General features: G+C 42.4%; 1 long non-coding RNA gene across 1 annotated transcript in view; it reads left to right on the forward strand.

Moving 5' to 3' along the window:
* LOC120868019 overlaps positions 1 to 21,677 on the forward strand; it is a 305,640-nt gene extending 283,963 nt beyond the window's left edge. Inside the window, exon 5 of the long non-coding RNA XR_005722118.1 lies at positions 19,978 to 21,677. This is a non-coding gene — a long non-coding RNA (uncharacterized LOC120868019). The remainder of the gene's footprint in view (positions 1 to 19,977) is intronic.
* Positions 21,678 to 22,736: the final 1,059 nt, after the last annotated feature.

Here is a 22,736-nt window from a genome sequence, read left to right on the forward strand (position 1 = left end):
AGAGGAAACTGAGGCTCAGAAAGATTAAGCTATTTCCTCAAAGTCACATAGCAATCCAATGGAGACTCCAAAACTCTTTGATTGCTTCTCCTGCTCTGCTCTGCAGGGGAACCATTGAAACTGGAAGGATGGCAAGGACACAGTGTCATGCGGCAGTCTGTGAGTTTTTATAGGTAAGAAACTGCAGCAAGGGAAGAATTTGAACTCGACTTCACTCAGACTCTGACCTCACACGCCCAGGTCTTGTGTGTACAGTTTCTCATTTTGTTCCCAAGTCTGCTCCAAAGACAATAGGTAGTGTGTAGAAAAGACACATTTTAAGGGCACAGAGAGTGCATCAGTGGGAGCAGAATCCAGAAAAAGGGAAGGAAGAATTTGGATCAGTACTGCAAAGCCAGATGCTGAATTCATTAATAGATGCCTTTAGGAGAGTTTTCAGAAGCACAGTATTATAAGATTGGGACCCAAAGTTGAATGAGAAATAGAAAGCAAAAACAGATTGCATTATTCGTCCTCAAAAGGTCATACTTCCTGCCTGCAGAAGTAACTGGAGTTTTAATTTGGTCGCATCGTATAGGAGCTATGCGGATGCCATGAGACTCTTGATGTCTACTCTTTCTACTGCACCCCAGTTTCCTCTCGTTGCTGTCTTGTCAGATTCAGACTTTTCTCTTTCATTATCATCCTTGGTTATTTGACAGTGCTTGGCATTCCCCCTTCTCCATGTCATGCCCTCTCTTGCCTTCCGTGACATCGTAAATCTGTGTCTCACTCTATGTTGCTGTGTAACAAATAAGCCCCAGACCAAGTGGCTTAAACACCACATATTTCTCACCTCATGGTTTCTGAGGGTCAGAAAGCCAGGCACAGCTTTAGAGGGTCTTCTGTTTTAGGTTCTCTCACAGGCCACGGTCAGGTGCTGGTGGGAGCCGCAGTGCTCCCCGCTAGCCTGGGTCTGCTTCCATGCTCATTGTCTGGTTGTTGGCAGGCTGTGGGTCCTGTGGGTGGTCAGATAGACACTTCCAGGCGTCACTGGTTGAGCCCGGCAGACAGCCCTCAGTTCTACACACAGGCTCCCATAGGAAGCCACATCAGAGCAAACAAGGGGGAGAGCCACAGCATAACAAAGTCATAGTCTTCTGTCCCTCAGTCATGGCAGCAACATCCCACTACTTCTGCTGTATTCTATTTGTTTGTAGGAAATCACTAGACCCAGCCCACACCCCAGAGGAGGGGACTGCATAGTGTGTGAAGAGTGGGAGGCAGGGACTATTTGTAGCCATCTCAGAACACTGCCAACCACAGAAGTCACGAGCACCATCTTTTTATTAGCATCACATCCTAGACATCAAGATGCCCTGTGAAGGATGACCACGTTGGCATCACACCCCTGCTCCCCTATCTCTCCTGCTGCCTTGGGTCCACCCCAAGAAGATGGAGCAATTACTATGACATTAGGCATTAAAAAAAGTAAGTGTCCCTCCCACACCCTACTCCACACACACACATTTTTTCAACTACTGGGAAGCCACAGTAGTCTTTCTAAATCCCAAGCCTGATCACCTCTTGTTCAAAACCTTTCAGTGGGCTCCCAATGTCCTTAACATGTCCTTATCATGGCTTTGGAGGCCTTTCATGGCAGACCCAGACTGCTGCCTCCAAACTCATGTCTCTCCACGTTCCTCTCTCCTTTGCTGTCTCAGCCACACTTCCTTTGTTTCAGTTCTTTCAGCTTGCCATCTTCGGTCTCACTACTCTGGGCCTTTGCTGAATATACTGCCTCACTTCAAGTCTGTCACCCCAAGAAATGGGATTCCTTTCTCTTATCTGTTGCCTCCTTGAGGGCAGATATCACACCTGAGCTAAGTTTATCACTCCATCCTCAGTAGCCAGCACAGTGTATGGTGGCAGAGAGCAGCCACCAGGGAGAGACTGAAACCTATGGAAGATGATAGCAAAGGTTAAGTTTGCCCTGACATCACCCCATAAGTCGATGGACTGTGGGCCTTGATGGAGGGCCATTACTGCTTCCCAGCACCTGCCTCCCAACTCAGCTTCATAGTGGGATGTCCTCTTTCAGAAGAGAAAGAGGTGACATCATTCATACCTGCATGGCACTGCCTTTTAATAGCAGCCAAATGCATGAAGAAGCATTTACATCAAGTGCCTTTGTACCAGGTGTTCTGATATGTTCTTCTGAATGAATAAATGATGTAAAAGATCCAAATACAGAGAAGACCCATCAGTCTTGCAAATGACATTAGCCAGCATTCATGAACTATTTAAGGTAGGTCAGGCATGGTACTAGGTTTTTCACAGGTAATAGCCCTTCATTTAATATTTACAACAGCACCATGAGTAGATGGGATTATTCCTGTACCACCAGTGAGGAAAATGAGGCTCACAGAGGCCTAGTTAACTGTCCACAGTCATAAAGATAATAAGTAAGCTGAATTGGGACAAAATAATGATAACGCCAACCACTGTTAACTAAGCTTTTACTAGAAACTAACCTTTTACTAGTACTTGATATGAGTTCTCTTACTTAACACTCCTAGTAACCCCTTATAATGGGTATTGTCAGAATTCCTAAACAAGAGATAAAGAAACTGAAATTTAGAACATTTAAGAATACTGTTGTGATTCCACAGCTAGAAAAAGGCAGAACTAAGATCAGGACATGCTTTAGTACAGTGATTTTTTTTTTTTTGGATGTGGATCATTTTTAAAGTCCTTATTGAATTTGTTACAATACTGTTTCTATTTTATGTTTTGATTTTTTGTTGAACAGGCATGTGGGATCTTAGCTCCCCAGCCAAAAATCAAACCTGAACACCCTGAATTGGAAGGTGAGGTCTTAGACACTGGACCACCAGGGAAGTCCCTATTACATTGACATTTTAACAAAGAATTTCATTTCCAAATATGAAATGCATCAGTATGTTAAGACTATAAGCTGGTAACTGAAGCTACTTTTTTCTTAAAGGGAGAATAGTAGTAGTAAAGTCGCTTGGTCGTGTCCAACTCTTTGTGACCCCATGGACTGTAGCTTACCGGGCTTCTCTGTCCATGGGATTTTCCAAGCAAGAATACTGGAGTGGGTTGCCATTTCCTTCTCCAGAAGAGAAAAGGCTAATGTAAATGTTTAAGAGGCTCAAAAACATCACTTTAACAAAAACTTAAAATATGTCTTGCCATGAGTTTTACATGTAGTTGATAGAAAAATTAAGGTTGATTTAAAGCCAGATATAAACATGCGCCAAAGGATTGATGCTTCCGAATTGTGGTGCTGGAAAAGACTCTTGAGAGTCCTTTGGACTGCAAGATCAAACCAGTCAATCCTAAAGGAAGTCAACCCTGAATATTCATTGGAAGAATTGATGCTGAAGCTGAAGCTCCAATACTTTGGCCACCTGATACAAAGATCTGACTAATTGGAAAAGACCCTGATGCTGGGAAAAATTGAAGGCAAAGGGAGGAGGGGCAGCAAAGGATTGAGATGGTTAGATAACATCACCAACTGAATGGACACGAATTGGAGCTACCTCTGGGAGACAGTGAAGGACAAGGGAGCCTGGTATGCTGCAGTCCATGGGGTTGCAAGAGTTAGACACAACTTAGAGACTGAATAACATTAACATGCTACTCACTTGCATGTTATTCAAGAAAAGGAAAACCTGTCAAAACACGAGAACTGAAATGCTTTGTTTTTATTTCCCATTGTCTTGTAGACAATTACTAAAACGTAAGGCAGGAGTTTATTTTTCCAGCCTGGCTTCTCACTTGTGTCATGAATGTGATGGCACAGACAGGAATCCTCAAAATACCATGATCCTCTGTGGTTTTCTACTGTCATGTGTTAGGCCTGCCTGGTGCCCCAGCTTGGGCTATAATCACTCCATAAACCACCCACCCAGGCCACTGTGCCAACCGCAAAGCACAAGGAAAATGTGTCCCTCTGATGCTAAGATGTTTGAAAGCTGTTGGGTGCTTGTGCAAGGAAGGGACATAAACTCTCTGGATTCCAAAAATTATTACCAGGTTGAGTCCCTGCTGCATAATTCATCCGCAAAGTTTTCCAAGCTTTCCTGGAGTTATGAAGTCCAGCAATTTTAAAAGCAGACATCAGCATCAGCTGAAAGGCCTATAAGATATACACTCCCAGGGGCCATCACAGACCTACAGACCCCAGGCCTGGGGCCTAGGTACCTGACTCCAGAAGTTCCTCCAGGTCAGAAGTGATCCTGCTCCATCTGCTTTCTAGAAGAGCCACACTTCACAAGGCCCCGAAACTTGCCACCTTCTGCTCTTATAAACTGGATGATGCTCTGTAGCCAGTTGGTGATCAAGAATAAGCAAGTTCAGCCTAAAGAATAGGAGGAATATTTCACATTTCTTTGGAGACCTTTATCATTTACCCACACTGTCACAGGTCAGGTCCTACTGCCTATTTCCCTTGATTCAACTAAAATGCACTTTTTTTTTTTTCCCCAGACTCCACTTACAAACTCTAAAGAAAAAAAAAAAAACTGAAGTATAGTTGATTTACAATGTTGTGTTGATTTCTAATGTATAGCAAAGTGAACCAGTTATGTGTGTGCTTAGTCACTCAGTCATGCCTGACTCTTTGCAACCTCATGGACTGTACCCTGCCAGGCTCCTCTGTCCATGAGGATTCTCCAAGCAAGAATACTGGAGTGGGTTGCCATGCTGTCCTCCAGGGGATCTTCCCAACACAGGGGTTGAAGCCAGGTCTCCCACATTGCAGGTAGATTCTTTATCATCTGAGCCACCAGGGAAGCCCTAAGCAGTTATACATATAACTGTATATCCTTTTTCATATTCTTTTCCATTATGGTTTATCACAGGATATTGAGTATGCTATACAGTGGGGCCTTGTTTACCTTTTTTATATATAGTAGTTTGTATGTGCTAATCCCCAAATCCTAATTTATCCCTCCCCCACCCTCTTCCCCCCTGGTAATCATAAGTTTGTTTTCTATGTTGATGAGTATGTTTCTGCTTCATAAATACATTTGTGTCATAGTTAGATTGTGCATATTAGTGATATCTATGATATTTATCTTTTTCTTTCTCACTTATTTCATTTAGTATATGATAATCTCTAGGTCCATACCTGTTGCTGCAAATGACATTATCTCATTCTTTATCATGGCTAAATAATATTCCACATATACACACACACACATATATATCTCACATCTTCTTTATTCATGTATCTGTCAATGGATATTAGGTTGCTGTCATGTCTTGGCTACTGTGAATAGCATTGCAGTGAACATTGAGGTGCATGTATTTTTAAAAATTACAGTTTTCTCTGGGTATATGCCCTGGAGTGGGACTACAGGATTGTATGGTAACTCTATTTTTAGTTTTCTAAGGAACTCCATATTCTTCTCAACAGTGACTACTCCAAGTTACATTCACACCAACAGTGTAGGAGGGTTCCCTTTTCTCTACACCCTCTCCAGCATTTGTTATTTGTAGACGTTTTGATGATGGGCACACTGACTGGTGAGAGGTGGGACCTCATTGCAGATAAACTCCCTTTTTGAACATTAAATATAAGATGATGATGATATGTATAGCTGTGTGCTTTATATATGTTATCTCCAATCAGAGTAACTCTACAAGGTACATTTTATTCTCTCTAACTTGCACATAAGGAAATCAAAGCTCAGAGAGATCAAGTAACTTGTCCAAAGATGTCCATCCAGCAAATGGCAGAACCAGGATTTGAATCCAGATCATTTTAACTCCAGAACCCAAGTTCCTTCCATTCCCCATTAGCTGGGTCATCTTGGGCAAGTACTTAACTTCTCAATCCCTTAATTTTTCCACCTGTGCAAAGAGGGACACAGAAGTACTTAACCCAGAGTGTGTTGCTTAGATTAAAAGAAGTAATTCATGTAAAACATTTAATACAGTAGCATTAGCTATCACCAGAGTTGGTTTTTTCTTCTAACTTTTTTTCAGGGTTTCTCAAACATATCTTAGAGGGCATTCATGCCATCTGAATACATAGTGGCGAATAATTTCAATGTGGGCTGCAAGAGACATCTACCTCTCAGTTGTTCTCAGAGCTCATTCACAGGTTAGAGGGTCTGAGTAGTTCCACAGTAAAGAATTGGGTTTCGCTCTTCCCCAAGCTGGAAGATACAGATACATAAATTACTGAATTTTCACCTAATATTTTGGTCCTACCAAGAAAGAAAGGGGTCTTTTACGCCTGATTTGGAATGGAATTGCTTTGATAATCTCACCCTCCGCCGGCGTGGGGAAAAGGCCCTACTGGAGAAACACCATTAAGAAGGACTTGCTTTGATACCGGCTGTTAATCCCATGGCCCAGCTTGACATTGTCTCTTAGCAACCTCCTGTCCTTTTCCCCTTTTCATTCTTGTGCCTCTAATGACACTTCCTCTCCTCTGGTTTCTCTTCAGACTTTCATGGGCCCCTTTAAGCCTCGTTTACCCAGAGAGAAGCTGGAGCTGAAGGCCCAGCACACATATTTATGTTAATAGTACTGAGGGGAGGAACAGCCTGTTCTGGGGGCTGCTTTCCAACCATCACATAAATCAGTCAGGGAAAAAAAAAAGTTACCGTTTTCACAAAGACAGTGCTAGAGTGGAACAGCAGGTCTTGGCAAGGCATCACCCACACACATACCCTCCGAAATGTCCCCCTCATTCATCAGGAAGCAGTGGTAGAGGTGGGAGTCTTGGATGCAGCGGATTTCCAAGTCAGAAGGGATCTTTGAGGTCATTTAGTGCTAAAGCACAAGGAAACATCTAGAAATGCCTCTGTCTAGGTCTTTTCCCCAGAGATTCTGGTGCTGTTATTGGGAGGTGGGACACAGGAGAGATTCTGAAAGCTTTCCAGGTGACGCTCCTGTGCATGAGGGCTGGAGTACTGATGTCATCACAGATCAAGCAGGGACTTATTGGTACAGCAGGGCCCTGACGCACACCTGCACTTCCTTCCATGATGTCATGTAGTCACTGAGCTCCGGGGAGCTGTGGCAGAAATACTAGATAGTGATGATTTGAGTCATGTATCCAAATCAATTGGGGTGCTCTTTCAAACTTTGCCCCTCCTTGGATGGCAGAGGATTAGATGGTTGGATGGCATCACCAACTCAATGGACATGAGTTTGGGTAAACTCCGGGAGTTGGTGATGGACAGGGAGGCCTGGTGTGGTGTGATCCATGGGGTCACAGAGTCGGACACGACTGAGCAGCTGAACTGAACTGTGCTTTTTCTCTACCTGGACCAACTGAATCAGAATCTCTCAGTGGAACCTAGCACATATATTCTAATAGAACTCTTAGAAAAAATTTTGATCTATATCCCAGTCTAAAAAAACATTAACCTGATAAACCACTCATTTCAGAGTTAGAAAAACTAGGGTTCATCTAATGTGTTCTATGGTCAAGTTATGTGACCTTTAGCCTCAGTTTCTTCATCTGCAAAATGGGACTACACAGTAACTCTTACTCATTCTTCAGTGTTGTGGTTCAAAAGCCATTTCTCCTTGGAAGTCAGGGCTGACCCTCCCAACCAGTCCAGGCACCCACCCACCCAAGGTAGACCCTCACAAAGAGCACGGGAAACTTCCCCTTTGAAACACTGATCACAGTTCACCAACTGAGTAGTATGAGACTGAACACGTGGTTTCTGAATAGGTGAATAAATCATTAATAATGATTAAATACATGTGTAATGGACTACTCATTCTCAGTCTCCACCACCAGTATTTATGGTCAGTGAGACAAGGGGTTGTACTATCTTGCTCAAGGCTACATTCATGGTGCCTGGTGTGAGGCTGCACTCAACACACTGAGTAAAACAAAGGGCTGAATATAGGACTGGACAAGTCATGCAACAAACATCAGCTGTCTTAATAATTACCTTCAGAGAAGCCCAAAATCTTGCCCATAGACACAGCAGAGTTGAAACCTGAACTCAGTCCTCTGGACTGCCAGCCTCATTTTCGTCCATTATGTCAATCAGCCTTACTTTTCACACTGAAGAGAGGGTTTCTGGGAAATAATGGCAGGCTGGCTTTGCCCACTAGAGTGAGCTGGAAACCCGCAGCTTCTTGCATACTCCCACCCTTCACTGAAGCAATCCACACACATGCACACACATTTGCTGATGACTATTGGCATGGTGCTCCTTGGTCCTCTCTTGAGAAGGTTTTGGGTCAAAAGCTCCTTGAGGACAGAAACTGTGATTTTGGCTCCCTTCACACAGTAGGCCCATAGGAAGTCTATTGTTTGCTAATGACAGATTCAAGGGACAACACTGTTTTGATCTCAGCACCAGTCAAGCCACATGCATTGTGGGGCCAAATACCTGTGATGATTTCCACATTTCCCCGTTGACCATCATGCTATCTGAGGTTTAGGGGCAGTTGACCCTTAGAGGGTCACATAGAGAGGGCAGAATTCACATCATTGTCTGCTTATGCACTATTGGGGAAGGGAGTTTCAGAATAAGACCAGGGTGACTATTTTGAGAAATGACTCTGGAGGACCTCTTGTCTGTCTGCACTAGCATGGGTATCAACTCTTCAAAATTTCATTTTAGTAGATTTCATTTACTTGAAAGTTCTATACACTACCATATGTAAATTAGATAGCCAGTGGGAATTTGCTGTATGATTCAGCGAGCTCAGATAGATGCTCTGTGACAACCTAGAGGGTGGGATAGGGTGAGAAGTGGGAGGGAAGTTCCAAACGGAGGGGACATATGTCTACCTACGGCTGATTCATGCTGAGGTGTGGCAGAAACCAACACAATACTGCGAAGCAATTATCCTTCAGTTACAAATAAAATTTTTTAAAAAAGCTTCTATGACCCAGATCCTATGCCAAGTGCTTTATAGATACAATTTCATTTAATTGTTTTGATTCTGCGGGATTGTAATCATTGTCATTATCTTACACAAATGGAAACTGAGACTGAGAATAATTTTCTAAAGGTCACAAGCAACAGTACAAGCCAAGACCAGCACTGGAACCAGGTCTAACTAATGATTCCAGGGCACTATGTGCCATGTTTTCCAGCTGCAAAGAATATACAGTTAGCACTCCATACCTGCGAGCTTCTCATCAGGAGACACAGAGGGCCAACCGTGTATTCACTGTACTATGCCATTCTATATAAGGGACTTAGTATCCACCAATCTTGGTATCCAAGGGACTCCTGGAAGCAACCAACCCTCTGGGGATTCCAAGGAATGACCGTATTACAGACAAAGCTCTATGTCCTATGGGACTTAGTTTCTGTCAGGAGGAGACAAACCATAAATAATAAATCTAATCACCAAGAAAAGTAATAATGCTTTAAATAACAAGTGCTGGAGAGGGTAGAGAAAAGGAAATTCTTCTACACTGTTGGTGGGAACATAAGTTGGAGCAGCCACCATGGAAAACAGTATCCAGGTTCCTTAAAAAATTAAAAAGATAGTTGCCATAAGATCCAACAATTTCGTTCCTGGCCATGTATCTGGACAAAGCTGTAATTCAAAAACTAAATGCAACCCTATTTTCATAGCAGCACTACTCACAATGTCTAAGACATGGAAACAACGTAAATGTCCATTGAGAAATGAATGGATAAAGAAGATGTGATACAGATATAGATAGATATAAAAAGAATGATATAATGCCACTTGTAGTAACATGGTTACACATAGAGATTATCATACTAAGTGAAGTAAGTCAGAAAGAAAAAGATAAATATCATAAAATATCACTTATATGTGGAACCTAAAATAAGACACAAATGAAGTTATTCATGAAACAAAAACAGACTCACAGACACAGAGATCAGACTGTAGTTGCTGAGTAGGGGAAGTAAGGATAGGGGCTTTTGGACCAGCAGATGAAAACTATTACATATAGGATGCATAGACAACAAAGTCCTACTGAATAGCAGAGGAAACTATATTCAATATTCTGAGATAAAAAATGAAGAAAATGGAAAGGATAGACAGATAATGTATAACTGAATCACTTTGCTGTACAGCAGAAACTAACACATTATAAGTCAACTATACTTCAATAAAATTTGTTTTTCCAGTTTTTTATTTTTAAAATAAGTTTATTCATTTTAATTGGAGTCTAATTACTTTACAATATTGCAGTAGTTTCAACTATACTTCAATAAAATTTTTTAAAAGAAAGTGATGGTACTCTAAAAACTGGGGTAGTGAAGAAAGAAAGAGAGTGGCTGGAGGTATATGGGGAAGGGAGGCTGTGATACAGGTTTGCAATTTAAAATAGGGTGATTAGGACAGGTCTCAGTGATGAAGTCACATATTAGAAAAGAAGAAAAAGAGTCTAAGTTATATACCATGTTAGAACTGGACATGGAACAAAAGACTGGTTCCAAATAGGAAAAGGAGTACGTCAAGGCTGTATATTGTCACCCTGCTTATTTAACTTCTATGCAGAGTACATCATGAGAAATGCTGGACTGGAAGAAACACAAGCTGGAATCAAGATTGCTGGGAGAAATATCAATAACCTCAGATATGCAGATGACACCACTCTTATGGCAGAAACTGAAGAGGAACTAAAAAGCCTCTTGATGAAAATAAAAGAGGAGAGTGAAAAAGTTGGCTTAAAGCTCAACATTCAGAAAACGAAGATCATGGCATCAGGTCCCATCACTTCATGGGAAATAGATGGGGAAACAGTGGAAACAGCATCAGACTTTATTTTTGGGGGGCTCCAAAATCACTGCAGATGGTGACTGGGGCCATGAAATTAAAAGACGCTTACTCCTTGGAAGAAAAGTTATGATCAACCTAGATAGCACATTCAAAAGCAGAGACATTACTTTGCCGACTAAGGTCCGTTTAGTCAAGGCTATGGTTTTTCCAGTAGTCATGTATGGATGTGAGAGTTGGACTGTGAAGAAAGCTGAGCGCCAAAGAATTGATGCTTTTGAACTGTGGTGTTGGAGAAGACTCTTGCGAGTCCCTCGGACTGCAAGGAGATCCAACCAGTCCATTCTGAAGGAAATCAACCCTGGGATTTCTTTGGAAGGAATGATGCTAAAGCTGAAACTCCAATACTTTGGCCACCTCATGCGAAGAGTTGACTCATTGGAAAAGACTGTAATGCTGGGGATTGGGTGCAGGAGGAGAAGGGGACGACCAAGGATGAGATGGCTGGATGGCATCACGGACTCGATGGATGTGAGTCTGAGTGAACTCCGGGAGTTGGTAATGGACAGGTAGGCCTGGCGTGCTGCAATTCATGGGGTCACAAAGAGTCGGACACGATTGAGTGACTGAACTGAACTGAAAATGAATGGATGTACAAAACAGTGAATGTAACCACTACTGATGAAGCACTTGATATGTGTCAAGGGCTGTGCCAACCATTTTATCTGCAATGTCTCACTGAATCCTCATAATGACCCAATAAGATGAAGATCATATCCATTTTTCAGATGAGGAAACTGAGACTCAGAGATTATAAAAAATACTGTCCAAAATGATTGGGTTAATAAGTGATAGGGCTGGCATTTTAATTCAGCTCCTCCAGCTCCAGGCCACTGCCCTTTTGATGACCAAGATGCTGATGATGCTATGTTTTATTTCCACATGGTTTTGAAATTCATTTTTTTTGTAGTTGGAACATTTAGACGTAGAGAAGCAGTCCCCAAAGAGCCATTTGCAATGTCAGAAAATGCATGCTTTCCGGAAGCTCCCTAGGAAGGCTGCTCTTTCATGGAGGAATAGTGATACCCTGGGTACTAGAGGCCAGAGGTTAAGCATCTTTTTAGGGTGTGTTAGTGGAAACCATTTATAAACTTAACAGAACTTTGTTCTTGACTTGGCAAGCTTGGCTGTCATAAGTGATTCCCGTATTGAGTCTGACGTCATGCCCTCACACTGCACTTTATCTTTCCTCTTGAGATCAGGAGCTCAGTGGTCTAAAAGGACTTGATGTGTGGAATGCAGATCTCCCAGCCTACAACGTATTCAGTCCTCCCCACTACCCAGCCTCACAAGGATACCAATGCAGCCTTGCCAAGTGACATTCAATTGGAAGTCTGTGAACAAAAGAGGTGGGTCACTTGAGGGCCTTTGGTCACTCAGTAACAAACCTACTGAGACAGTGAAATGACTGATGTGTGAGTGCTCTGAAAAGTTAGGGGCACCATGGAAATACACTTGGAAGAGAATGAGGAAGTAGAGAAGGATGCCTGAATCCATTCTTTCTGGGAGACCCAGATTTCACAGCCTCAGTCTACCCTTTGACCCTAAGCCAACTCAAAAGTATAGATTCTGTCATTTACATCCATTGCATATACATGTATTGAATATGTATGTGTAACAATGACAACTAGTATTTGTTAACATGTTTTTTATGTTTTGAAAGCACTGCGGATGGGTATTGACTTGTTTATTCTCATTCAAGTGGCATAACCCAGTGAATGTGATGTGGTGATTTAAATCTCTTTTTGTAAATGCGGAAACTGAAGCAACAAAAGTTCAATGACTTGACAAGGTCAGGGCTGGCGAATGATGGGGAGGGTAGGTGAAGTCCAGGCACCCTGAGTCAAATACTCAACTTTCCTCTCTGACAGGGAAAGACTGTTTGGTACCAGATTCATCCAGCACAAGAACAGTAGGGTCACACTCTGCCTGTCTCTCTTCTTCCTGTATCCCTGTTTACTCAGCATCTCTCCTCTCTCCTCTCTCCCTTCCCCTTCCCCTCCTCCTTCCCCTTCTTCTCCTTCCTCTCTCTGTTTCAACTTGGATTTTGGTTTATTCCAGGGTGTTTTGTGTTGTTCAGTAGCTCAGTCGTGTCTCACTCTTTGTGACCCCATGAACTGTAGCCCACCAGGCTCCTCTGTCCATGGGATTTCCCAGGCAAGAATACTGGAGTGGGTTGCCATTTCCTTCTCCATACTCCAGGATGAAATATGCAGAAAACCATCATGATGATGTGGTCTCACCTGCAGCATGATCCTGTGGCAGGGACCCCAAGAGGGATACTGTAATGAGACTTTTATAAATTACTCCAGAGCTCTGAGTTGGCTGCATGCCCTGGTGCCTTATTGAAGCTAAAACTGTCATTGGGAGCAGCATCGAGAATGGTGTCCCATGACCACATAGGCTCACACAGAGCCAGTGATGATCCAGGTCATGCAGAGTCAAGGCCAAACCCAGAGTCCAAACCCGGAGTCCCTCAGGGCCCTTCCTGGTGACACCTTTACGTTTATCACACTCCGTCCAGCGTCTTTCTCCCCCTGTAACTGGGTGATGTAGGGTGTAAGGACCACAAGGACTGTGTCTGCCTTGTTAACCACTATCCACTGCACAGTGCCAGGTTCTGGGTAAGCCCTCACAGACAAATGATGGGTTGATGCAATAACAATAGCTTAACATTCTCCCAGCTCACTTCTGTTTAGAAAGAAGATTCTAATGAAGGCTGTGTCTTAATCTCAGAATTTTCAGAGAAGGAGGGCCCTGGAAGCCTCATTCTAGAGTGAGTGTGGTGAGGAGGGCATCTTTCCAGCATTTCTGAAATGGTACCAGCAGATGCCCTGGCATTAAATTAGTCTCACCCCAAGAACAAGAGTGATTGGACCTCAAAGAACAGTTGAGGAAGCCAAGGAAAAAGGCAGCTGGGGTTTGACTTTATCCCACCCAGACGTCCCCTCTGTGAGGCTCTTGTTATTCTATCCTGAATGCAAGGTGAATGTGTAGAGGTCTGGAGTCACGGCCTAGGAGGCCAAGTTCTCGTGGGACAATAAAAATCTGAACCAACTGCCGGCCCTGCTGGGTCTGTCTGTTATTGGAATTAAGCTCCCCATTTCATTTCATTCAAACTGAAGAAATTTTCTGGCAGGGTGTCAGGTTTCAAACAGAAATGTCAGCCAAGGGCGCGTGAGGCCAAAGTCTGATCAGAACAAACTTGAATCAGTTTATGCACTAGGTAGAAACTCATAGTAGTCTGGTGGGCCTTTCTGTTGAATAGTCCTCATTTGCATGTTCAGGACTAAAAACCTGCAAGGAGCTACGTACAAAAACAACATCTGAGGCCAATGTGACTTCTATACAAAGTGAGCACACATCTGTAGATGAATATGAAGGGCCCACTACAGTGATCTTCTTCCCCAGTAGAGGAGCAGAAAAGAATTTGAACATGTTCTCAAGTCAAAGTTGATCTTTGACTCAATCAAAACTAACCCTATTAATAATTATAATAATAATCTTTGTTGAATATTTAGTATATGCCAGGGTCTGTGCTGTGTTTATTGATCAATTAATTTATTAATCAATTAATTCTCTTGATGATTCTATAAAGTAAGCCTTACTCTGATAGAAAATAAAACAGAGGAACACAGGTTCACAAACACGTCCTGGTTTGCAAACCAGCAAAAATCAGGATTAAAAGTTGGTCAGTTTACCCCTAGACTCTCTGCCCTTAATGTTGGTCAGGAACAGGTTGGGTAATGAACCCAACATGCAGGAATATAAACTGGATGCTTATTGCAGATTTAGTTGTAATTTCATACCCTGTACAGGATGTATTTCAGAACTCAGATCCCACTTTGGTAGCAAAGATAGATAAGCCAAATAGTAGAACTTGGTTTGTTCCTTCCAGTTGCTGGCATAAAAAGCAAGCACCGGATAATTAACTAGAAAATCCAGTCTCCAGCGGATTTAGCAGCGGATTTAGCTTTGTATCGATACACTAGACAGGTCAAAATTCTGCTTGTCCCCTGGGATGTTGAAGAAATATTTAAATCATTTCTTTACACCCTTAGCATGTAGGCAGAGATATAATCAGAGATTGTTTGGGATTCCTATAGTCCTGAAGACCACAATAATGAATAACATGGCCATAAGTAAGTACCTTGATGGGGATTGATGGATTTCATCCACCCACTAAATTATTTTCAACTATACACTTGCTCTTTGCAGAGGCTTGAATCAAACCCTAACTAAAACAAATACATGGATAGATGCCCAACTCCAGTAATATGTATAGGAATACAAATTAAATGACATTTTTCACATATCATTTTGGCAAAAATTTCAAAATTTGATAATATTAATCATAGCAGTGGTAAGGAGAAGCAGGTTAGCATCTGCTCATGACATGAATTGGAAGAGTCATTTTGGAAGCGTTAAAAATGTATACCACCTGTGAGTCAATAAGCTCCTTTTACATATCTGCTGCTGCTGCTAAGTTGCTTCAGTTGTGTCCGACTCTGTGCGACCCCATAGACGGCAGCCCACCAGGCTCCCCCGTCCCTGGGATTCTCCAGGCAAGAACAGTGGAGTGGGTTGCCATTTCCTTCTCCAATGCGTGAAAGTGAAAAGTGAAAGTGAAGTCGCTCAGTCGTGTCCAACTCTTCATGACCTCATGGACCGCAGCCCACCAGGCTCCTCCATCCATGGGATTTTCCAGGCAAGAGTACTGGATTGGGCTGCCATCACCTTCTCCACCATCAAGAAACATTTATACATATTCATAAGAATGCTCATTGCACCATCATTTGTGGTATCAAAAATTGAGAGATGGCTGAAATGTAACAATCCATATCACGGAATGTTACACAGTGCAAAAAAGATAGACCTTCTCTATATACTGACCAACAAAAATGCTTGACATACCCTTAACTTAAAAAATTCATAAAGCATGGTATAATCCAATTATATTATCACACACACACACACACACACACACACAGTGTATTTTTTAAAAAGAGAAAGGCACACATCAGAACCAGAGATTAGATTACCTCTGGGGAAGCTCCAAGGTTGGAGAGCAATGGCCATGAGGACCATCCATCATTCATACATTCTATGGATGATGTTTAGCACCTTCTAGGTGCTAGACATTATGTCTAGCAGGCAGGCATTGGTGCTGCTTTGTGATCAACAGAATAGACAAGAATCCTTGTAACCATGACGTCTACATCCTAGCAGTATTGTTTTGTGAGGTATGTTTATAGGATGAGAATGTATGGCTTCCCTGGTGGTTCAGACAGTAAAGAATCTGCCTGCAATGCAAGAGACCCAGGTTCAATCCCTGAGTTGGGAAGATCCCCTGGAGAAGGGAACAGCTACCCACGCCAGCATTCTTGTGTGGAGGATTCCATGGACAGTAAAGAATCTGCCTGCAATGCAAGAGACCCAGGTTCAGTCCCTGGGTTGGGAAGATCCCCTAGAGAAGGGGATGGCTACCCACGCCAGCATTCTTGTGTGGAGGATTCCATGGACAGAGGAGCCTGGTGGGCTACAGGGGTTGCAAAGAGTCAGACAAGACTGAGTGACTAACACTTTTACACTTTCACTTTCTGTAAATAAGTAAAAATAAAAGCAAATTAAAGAACAGATTTTTATATTAATAAAATGTCAAGTGACTATTCTGGCTTTTGAGAGTCCTTGCAAACTGTCTCAACCGTAAACGCTGTATTGGTAACCGTCACGTGGCTACCATATTCCTCGAAGAGTCTCCTTTTGACGGCTGGCACAGAGGGGTGCAGTGACAGTCTCTCTAGCACAAGGACTTGCATAAAGTTGGTTCTTTTCCCTTCTCATCATCTTTCGAGGGTATCATTAGGCGTTAAACTCTGTATGTATTAGTTGCTCAGTCATGTCCAACTCTTTGTGACCCCATAACAGTACCCTGCCAGGCTTCTCTGTCTGTGGGATTCTCCAGGCAAGAATACTGGAGTGGGTTGCCATTTCATTCTCCAGGGGAATCCTCCTGACCCAGGGATTGAACCCAGGTCTCCTACATTGCAGGCAGACTCTTTACGGTTTGAGCCACCAGGGAAGCTCAAGAAGAAAGGCTTCCCTGACTGGGAACCGGACCGGGCCATGGTCCTGACAGCACTGAATCCTAACCACTAGATCATCAGGGAGCATGAGTCAACTCCAATTCGATTATATATATTCACCAAAAGACATGTACAGAAATGGTCTTAGCACTACTAGTCATAAGAGCCCCAAACTGGAAATAATCTAAATGTCTACCAGCTGTTGAAAACACATACAATGTACTATACTCACGGAAAAGAATGCTACACATAAATTAAAATCAATGCATTAAAACTACACACAGAGACTTCCTTAGTGCTCCAGTGGCTTAGACTCCACACTCCCAATGCAGGGTGCCCGGGTTCAATCCCTGGTCAGGGAACTAGACCCCACATGCCACAGCTACGACCTGGCACAGTCAAATAAATAAATAAATAAAACTATATGCAAATATGTGAATGAATCTCACCAATATAGAGCTGAAGGAAGCCAGGTGCAAGAATAACACACTACATACTTCCATTTATATGACCTTTAATAATAGGCAAAAACAAGACATGATATTAGAAGGCAGGATAGTGTTTATCCTTGGGAGGGAGCAGAGGCTACAGTACATTATAGAGGCTTTGGGAAGGACTAGGAATGCTTAGCTTCTTGCTCAGGGTGCTGGTTATGTGGTTATATAGGTATCTCAGTTTAAGATAATCTGTTGAGTTTCACAGTTATGATTTGCCTTTTCTATAAGTATATTGTGTTTCTACCAATAGTTTACTCCCCCCCCCGCCGACAAAAAAAAAAATTAAAACATAAAACCCTAAAATCCAATCTGTGTTGTTTGAATCTCATATTTGGCAAGTCATACACATTTTCCAGGCTTCCGTCTCAGCCTGTAAGATGGGAGGGGGATTTGTTAGCGGATATGTATGGGGCCTTCCAGCTGTATCACCTGTGTATCCAACAATCAATTTCTGAAACTAGGGGAAATGAGAATGAGGTTTGGGTCATTTGCTGTCTGAAATTATAGAAGGCTTACAATATCATATGTGTCCCATTTTCAGGACATTTGTTGTAAACTGAAGACACAATCAAAGAGCAAGGGAAATCCTGCCTTCCAAGAAAATGCACGTAGCTGATTCCTTCCCAATTTGCTCATGGGATAAGTGTGAATATGCCAAATGCTGCTTCTGCCAAGTCTCTTGGTGTGATGTCAGTTCACAGACCCTGCAATGGGAGAGTCAGCAGCTGTAGAGGTGGGGCTATTCCTGGTAGGAAGGAGGCAGCTGCCATGCTTGCGCCTGCTGACTGGACTGCTGTTTCAATAGGAACTTCCTCTCCAGGGGTGCTGGTTCATAATTTTCTCCTTACTGCTACTGGAAGTCCTAGAATGGCCACATCACAGCCTGTACCCATTCACAACAGGAAAGTTTGACATCAGCAGACAATCTTGGCATGAGAGGAGGAAAAGTCCAGGCTTGTGTGTCAGCTTCTATATTAGGACCACAACAATCATTTGTATGGTATAGACCATGTTGTCACCTTCATAAGAGATGTTGGGCTCCAAAAAGGAAAATGTACTCTAGTGAAATTCAAGTGTGATGTCTGCAAGCAGGGACCCCAGAGAAGGCAACACTTTGAGGACCCTGAACAAAAATGCTGTGGTGACTCTAAGTCCAAGGAAAGGTGCTTTGATAGTGGGAGACAGTTTCTGGTGCATGAGGTCCTTGTACGGTGTTATCCTACGTGTTCAGGACAGCTGGCCCCGTGTGAACTATGGGTCCTCACAGGCATGCTGAAGTTAGCAACTGAAATTAACCACTCACAAAATCTGATAGGCATCTTACCTCCTCTAGCTTGGTTTTTCTCAGATAAGCAGAGGTAAAGGGCCTGTTCTGTTGTTTGATTTGATTTTGGTTGGTTATTTATTTCTAATCACTCACTGGTCAATACATTTATAAAAACAATAAAAAGGATTAAAAGTAGAATAAAGAGATAGGCAAAATATAGGTCCAATTCTTGCTTATTATTTTCAATAGACAGTATTCTGTCAAGTGGCTAGAAAAGTTCATAAATGTTCTGTCCTGAGCTGGGCACTGGTCAAAGAGATGCTTTTAGTTTATGAAAATGTGTTGAGCTGTATACAATGTCTGTACAACATGGTGAACTGCTGGTAGACTGTGGATTTTGTGTTTTTTTTTAATTTTTTATTTATTATTATTTTTTTATGTTCATGTGTTTATTTATTTATTTATTTATTTTACTTTACAATTATGTATTGGATTTTGGAATTGCTCCTCCATGGAGGTTTTCTCACCCTTCTTTGGGAGTAAGTAGTTAACACAATGCCCCAAACGAGGAAAGGGCCAGGGAACAGGATATTGTGATAAGGATGGAGACCCAAGAGAATGGGAGAACAGCTAGGAGAGTAGATTTGTCTTTAAAAAAAAAAAATCACGATTGTAGTGATGAAGTAAGTTTTGGTGAAGATGAAGAAAGTAACCTGCTGTTTTTAGAGGAGTAGCCCCAAGTGACATGAGTAAATAACCAGAGTAATTATGTAGAAGGAGGCACAGAGATCTCTACTTATGGTATTCAGCCAATCCAGATGCTGATCAACACATATGGATCATGTCAGATATTAAAGTTCTCATTCGGGTCAACCAGGGGACATGGGGCGGGAAAAATGTCGCTTCTCTCCACTCATTTCCTATTCACACATGGCAGATGGAAAACCGATTTTTACAAAAGCAATTTTGCTGTTTCACCAAATGCCAAATATAAGGACTCATGTCAATAACATCACTGTTCATGATTATTGAAGGCAAATTTAGAATTAGGGACAATTACCAAGAAACATGAAGAGAACAGGCTATAAAACAATTTATATAAAGTCACGGGAATAATGTTTCACTGAAGCCAGCCAACCATTCTTATACTGTTTTGGTATTTTTGGAAAAAAGAGAGATTTAAGTAGGTAAGACAAAAGGCTGAAATTCTACAAGTATTTTAGTTTCCAGTCCAGGACAGCTGTTGGGTGATATCACCCATTGTGAGAACAGCCATGCGTGGAGGGAATTGGCAGATGAAAAGCCAGCAAACTCGACAAGAGGTATGTAAACGTGCTTTCTCAGTCTCTTTCGATTCTCCTTACAGAGGCACACACCTAAAAGTGAAGTTACATGTGTGGATGTTTATATGAAACAGAAAAGACACAAGAAAGGGTCTGAGACATGAAAAACGGTGGAGGAAGATAAACATTTCAAGATTCATATCACACTGCTGCTGGCCCGATTCAGAGTCTCTAAGGAAATAGCCAGAAGGGCTGCTCAACACTCACTCCTCCCAAGGAATAAAGAGTTTGCTACGAGCCAAGGAAGTGCCAAGAAAATGCCAATTTATGTCACACTAACATCTTTCTTAAAGCTGAACGTGGACTTCAGAAATGTAACCTTTTGGCTCCAGTGAGCACAGCCAGCCTGGAGGGATTGATAGGTTCTTCTGAAGGACTGAGGGAAATTTGAGAAGAGATCAAATTAGACACCCAGTAATTAGAAAATGTACTGACACCAGAGTTTTATTCACAAGAGTGGTGGGGTCAACTTTTCCATAGCACCTGATGTGAACTCAGAAAAATGGCAACCTGAAGACAGTGTTTGGAAATGATTTCACTGGAGACAGACAGAGACAGCAAAAGCTGGAAGGAGAGGGAATAAGAAGCAAACTAAAGTGAGATTCTGTAATTGAGAAGACCTGCGGGAACTAGCAGAAAAAGTTTCCTGCCACAGACAAAACAACCTTCAAAGGCTACCTTCCTTCTCTCGTTGCTGGGGTAAAGTTGCTTTTGGAATAACCACCAATGCATTATACATATTTAAAACTCTCCTCTCTGGGTTTATAATTTTTACAGAGACAGCTTCCTGCCAACGTAAGTTGTGAATGTAAGATGACGCTCCTTTGTGGGGTTGCAAAGACAATCTAAGAACAAGTGATTTCAGAGTCACAGACTTCACAGCTGGGGAGCATTTCCATTGCCTAATGCACTTTCCCTTGAAGCTTTCATTGTTTTGCTCTTACCCAGTGGTGTCATTATTTGACTTACCTCATGGGGAAATCACTGTTTAAAAACTGAATATATATGGTGAAATAGTTTTGTACTTATCTTTTCCAGGATAATAGCTTCCCTCCCCGCCGCCCGCCCCCGCCCCCCGCCGCCCCGCCTCCAGTTCCCGCCACAGAAGGGTTAGGCCCCTGTGGGTGATGAATTGTTCCAAAGAGTTTGACAGTTCCAGGGAGAGAAATGAGAGTAAAAATAACTAGCTGATTACCAATAGGAAGCAAATTGGCCACTTGAGAATTCAGTGGCTAGAAAGATGACAAATGAGAAAACGAAAATCCTCATCAAGAGATGAGGCTTTCTGATTAGGCCAAGTGCTTTCCACGCCTCTCCCTCCCTGCTGTGTGATGATGTACATCCGATTGGACATCGTTTTGTATCAGGGGCAGTCACTTCCAAATGGGTGTTTGGAAGACTTTGAAGTATTTCATTATAACCAGGAGGCATTCAGAGGCTGAGCAAGTAAAATGGAAGATGCTCTATCTTGGGCTGTGGAATGTACATTTATAGAAGGAACCTACGTCTGGTTGGTTTGGTCTGGCTTTTTATTCCATCACCCCATAAGGCAGGCTTCCAAGATTTTCTGGACTCTGGAAGAAAATAAAAGTGAGAGTGTTCTTGGCCGAGGAAATTCACATTCAAGGCAGATTCAAGGATTTCAATATGTGGATAGACTGGGTTTTCTCTGTTAAGAGTCAACTACTAAAAATAGAAATAATTTGGGAATCCTTTAAAGAGAGGCCATTTTTGCAAGTCCTCATTTGAATAAATCCATAAAGTGACAGAGGGTATATAATGAACTATAGACATGCTGCTGCTGCTGCTGCTGCTGCTAAGTCACTTCAGTCGTGTCCGACTCTCTAACACGCTGGCTGTCCTCAAAAACCATAAATGTATCAGTGGTATTAAGTCATTTGTGCATGAAGAGATAAAACATTAACCATTAGCCTCCAACTAGGCACAGCCATAAGAATTGCAGAAAGTAAGAAGAGAAACTGGGGAATTTTGAGTTAGGTAATAAGAATAGAATGCAGGAAGGGTGGTAAGATGCAGGCCTTGAAGGATGAATATGACTATAGCAAATTTCTGGGTGAGAACTGTTTGAATGGATAACAGCACTATTTAAAAAAAAAAAATGGTTTGTTAAAAAGTGACTGCAAGTGGTTTGTCTTGAGTAAAGGGGTTTGGAAAGATGAATTGGGATGTAGGTTTCCACGAACGTGATGTAGGTTTCTACATCACACGTATGTGTGGGTCTTCCATACCAGGCACAGGTGGGTTTGATCTTAGGAGCAGTAGAGGAACATGAGTGGTTCTGAGTAGAGTTCGAACTGTTTTAGAGGTGTGTTATCCCTGTCAATGAAAAGAAAAGGCAAAAAAAATGTTCTCTGGGGCTTTACCAATCAGTTAAGTCAGTTCAGTCGCTCAGTTGTGTCCGACTCTTTGCGACCCCATGAACCACAGCATGCCAGGCCTCCCTGTCCATCACCAACTCCCGGAGTTCACTCAGACTCACATCCATCGAGTCAGTGATGCCATCCAGCCATCTCATCCTCTGTTGTCCCCTTCTCCTCTTGCCCCCAATCCCTCCCAGCATCAGAGTCTTTTCCAATGAGTCAACTCTTCGCATGCAGGGGCCAAAATACTGAAGTTTCAGCTTTAGCATCATTCCTTCCAAAGAAACCCCAGGGCTGATCTCCTTCAGAATGGACTGGTTGGATCTCCTTGCTGTCCAAGGGACTCTCAAGAGTCTTCTCCAACACCACAGTTCAAAAGCATCAATTCTTCAGCACTCAGC

Source organism: Oryx dammah, unplaced genomic scaffold (genome assembly GCF_014754425.2).
Source record: "Oryx dammah isolate SB20612 unplaced genomic scaffold, SCBI_Odam_1.1 HiC_scaffold_9, whole genome shotgun sequence".
Taxonomy (NCBI): domain Eukaryota; kingdom Metazoa; phylum Chordata; class Mammalia; order Artiodactyla; family Bovidae; genus Oryx; species Oryx dammah.